The sequence below is a fragment of the Triticum dicoccoides genome, chromosome 6A, assembly GCF_002162155.2.
Source record: "Triticum dicoccoides isolate Atlit2015 ecotype Zavitan chromosome 6A, WEW_v2.0, whole genome shotgun sequence".
Classification (NCBI taxonomy): Eukaryota; Viridiplantae; Streptophyta; class Magnoliopsida; order Poales; family Poaceae; genus Triticum; species Triticum dicoccoides.
In genome coordinates this window covers 575,370,794-575,374,980 of record NC_041390.1, presented here as the reverse complement: position 1 = coordinate 575,374,980, position 4,187 = coordinate 575,370,794, and positions in this window count along the sequence as shown.

Genomic DNA, 4,187 nt, shown 5'->3' with positions numbered 1-4,187 from the left:
GAACCATCATGACAACAATCTACTCCAACAACTTTGTCGCCGTCATCACCAACTTACTCGCCCTCTATGCAGCAGTGTAATCTCTCTCTTCCGCTGTAATCTCTACTTAAACATGGTTCTTTATGCTAAATATTATTATCCAGTTATGTGTTGCACCTCTATGATGTTTTAGTAGATTCTTTTTGTCCTATGGGTTAATTGTGGTATGGTGTGGTTGATATGAATTATATATTATTATGGTGTTGTCGTATGGTGCCTTCTGTGTCGCGCAAGCGTATGGGATTCACTGTTGTAGGGTGTTGCAGTTGTTGGAAATATGCCCTAGAGGCAATAATAAATTAGTTATTATTATATCATATTTCATTGTTCATGATAATCACTTATTATCCATGCTAGAATTGTATTGATAGGAAACTCAGATACACGTGTGGATACATAGACAACACCATGTCCCTAGTAAGCCTCTAGTTGACTAGCTCGTTGATCAATAGATGGTTACGGTTTCCTGACCATGGACATTGGATGTCGTTGATAACGGGATCACATCATTAGGAGAATGATGTGATGGACAAGACCCAATCCTAAGCCTAGCACAAAAGATCGTGTAGTTCGTATGCTAAAGCTTTTCTAATGTCAAGTATCATTTCCTTAGACCATGAGATTGTGCAACTCTCGGATATCGTAGGAGTGCTTTGGGTGTGCCAAACGTCACAACGTAACTGGGTGGCTATAAAGGTACACTACGGGTATCTCCGAAAGTGTTTGTTGGGTTGGCACGAATCGAGACTGGGAGTTGTCACTCCGTGTAACGAAGAGGTATCTCTGGGCCCACTCGGTAGGACATCATCATAATGTGCACAATGTGACCAAGGAGTTGATCATGGGATGATGTGTTACAGAACGAGTAAAGAGACTTGTTGGTAACGAGATTGAACAAGGTATCGGGATACCGACGATCGAATCTCGGGCAAGTATCGTACCGATAGACAAAGGGAATTGTATACGGGATTGATTGAATCCTTGACATCGTGGTTCATCCGATGAGATCATCATGGAGCATATGGGAGCCAACATGGGTATCCAGATCCCGCTGTTGGTTATTGACCAGAGAGTTGTCTTGGCCATGTCTGCATGACTCCCGAACCCGTAGGGTCTACACACTTAAGGTTCGATGACGCTAGGGTTTATAGGGAAAGTATGTACGCGGTTACCAAATATTGTTCGGAGTCCCGTATGAGATCCCGGACGTCACGAGGAGTTCCGGAATGGTCCGAAGGTAAAGATTGATATATAGGAAGTATGGTTTTGGCCACCGGAAGTGTTCCGGGCATCACCGGTAGTGTACCGGGACCACCGGAGGGTCCCGGGGGTCCACCAGGTGGGGCCACCAGCCCCGGAGGCATACGTGGGCCAATAGTGGGAAGGGACCAGCCTCTAGGTGGGCTGGGGCGCCTCCCACCAAGGCCCAAGGCGCCTCCAAGAGGAGAAGGGGGCAAACCCTAGGGCAGATGGGCCCTAAGGCCCACCCCAGGTGCGCCTCCCCCTCTCCCCCTTGTGGCCGCCACCCTAGATGGGATCTAGGGCTGCCGCACCCCTTGGGGTGGGAACCCTAGGTGGGGCCGCAGCCCTCCCTCTCCCCCTATATATAGTGGAGGCAAAGGGGCATCCCAACACACGAAGTTCTTCCCCTGTTGGCGCAACCCTACCTCTCTCCCTCCTCGTCTCTCGTAGTGCTTGGCGAAGCCCTGCTGGAGTCCCGCGCTCCTCCACCACCACCACGCCGTCGTGCTGCTGCTGCACGGAGTCTTCCCCAACCTCTCCTTCTCCCGTTGCTGGATCAAGGCGTAGGAGACGTCACCGGGCTGCACGTGTGTTGAACGCGGAGGCGTCGTTGTTTGGCGCTTAGATCGGGATCAACCGCGATCTGAATCGCTACGAGTACGAATCCTTCATCCGCGTTCTTGTAACGCTTCCGCTTAGCGATCTACAAGGGTATGTAGATGCACTCTCCTTCCCCTCGTTGCTATATTACTCCATAGATTGATCTTGGTGATGCGTATAAAATTTTAAATTTCTGCTACGATCCCCAACAGTGGCATCATGAGCTAGGTCTATGCGTAGTTTCTATGCACGAGTAGAACACAAGTTGTTGTGGGCGTCGATTTTGTCAATTTACTTACCGTTACTAGTCTTATCTTGATTCGGCGGCATCGTGGGATGAAGCGGCCCGGACCGACCTTACACGTACTCTTACGTGAGACTGGTTCCACCGACTGACATGCACTAGTTGCATAAGGTGGCTAGCGGGTGTCTGTCTCTCCCACTTCAGTCGGATCGGATTCGATAAAAAGGGTCCTTATGAAGGGTAAATAGAAATTGGCATATCACGTTGTGGTTTTGGCGTAGGTAAGAAACGTTCTTGCTAGAAACCTATAGCAGCCACGTAAAAACTTGCAACAACAATTAGAGGACGTCTAACTTGTTTTTGCAGCATATGCCTTGTGATGTGATATGGCCAAAAGGATGTGATGAATGATATATGTGATGTATGAGATTGATCATGTTCTTGTAATAGGAATCATGACTTGCATGTCGATGAGTATGACAACCGGCAGGAGCCATAGGAGTTGTCTTAATTTATTTATGACCTGCGTGTCAACATAAACGTCATGTAATTACTTTACTTTGTTGCTAAAGCGTTAGCCATAGTAGTAGAAGTAATAGATGATGAGACAACTTCAAGAAGACACGATGATGGAGATCATGGTGTCATGCCGGTGACAACGATGATCATGGAGCCCCGAAGATGGAGATCAAAAGGAGCAAAATGATATTGGCCATATCATGTCACTATTTGATTGCATGTGATGTTTATCATGTTTTACATCTTATTTGCTTAGAACGATGGTAGCTTAAATAAGATGATCCCTCGCAATAATTTCAAGAAAGTGTTCCCCCTAACTGTGCACCATTGCGAAGGTTCGTTGTTTCGAAGCACCACGTGATGATCGGGTGTGATAGATTCTAGCGTTCGAATACAACGGGTGTAAGCCAGATTTACACACGCAATACACTTAGGTTGACTTGACGAGCCTAGCATGTACAGACATGGCCTCGGAACACGGAAGACCGAAAGGTCGAGCATGAGTCATATAGAAGATACGATCAACATGAAGATGTTCACCGATGTTGACTAGTCCGTCTCACGTGATGATCGGACACGGCCTAGTTGACTCGGATCATGTTTCACTTAGATGACTAGAGGGATGTCTATCTGGGTGGGAGTTCATTAAATAATTTAATTAGATGAACTTAATTATCATGAACATATTCTAAATTGTCTTTGCAAATATGTTGTAGATAAATAGCTCACGTTGTAGCTCCCTATTTCAATACGTTCCTAGAGAAAGACCAAGTTGAAAGATATTGTAAGCAATGATGCAGACTGGGTCCGTAGTCCGAGGAGTGTCCTCACTGCTGCACAGAAGGCTTACGTCTTTGATGCACCGCTCGATGTGCAAACCCCTACAACATCGTCTGTGGATGTTGTGAACACCCAACAGACACATCCTGATGACTACTTAATAGTTTAGTGCACCATACTTTACGGCTTAGCATCGGGATTCCAATGCCATTTTGAACGCCATAAGACATATGAGATGTTCCAAGAGCTGAAATTGGGATTTCAGGCTCATGCCCGTGTTGAGAGGTATGAGACCTCTGACAAGTTCTTTTGCCAACAAGATGGAGGAGAATAGCTCAGCTAGTGAGCATGTGCTCAGAATGTCTGGGTGCTACAATCACTTAAATCAAGTGGGAGTTAAACTTCCGAATAAGATAGTGATTGATTGAGTTCTCTAGTCATTATCACTAAGCCACTAGATCTTCGTGATGAACTATGGCATGCAAGGGATGGAGTTAATCCCGGAGCTGTTCGCAGTGCTTAAGACCGCAAAAGGTAGAAATCAAGAAGGAGCATCAAGTGTTGATGGTTTAACAAGACTACTGGTTTCAAGAAGGGTAAGGGCTAGAAGGGAAACTTCATGGATGGAAAACTAGTTGCTGCTCTAGTGAAGGAACCCAAGGTTGAACCCAAACCCGAGACTAAGTGCTTCTATTGTAAGGGGAACGGTCACTGGTAGCGGAATTACCCCAAATGCATGGTAGATAAGAAGGCTGGCAACTTC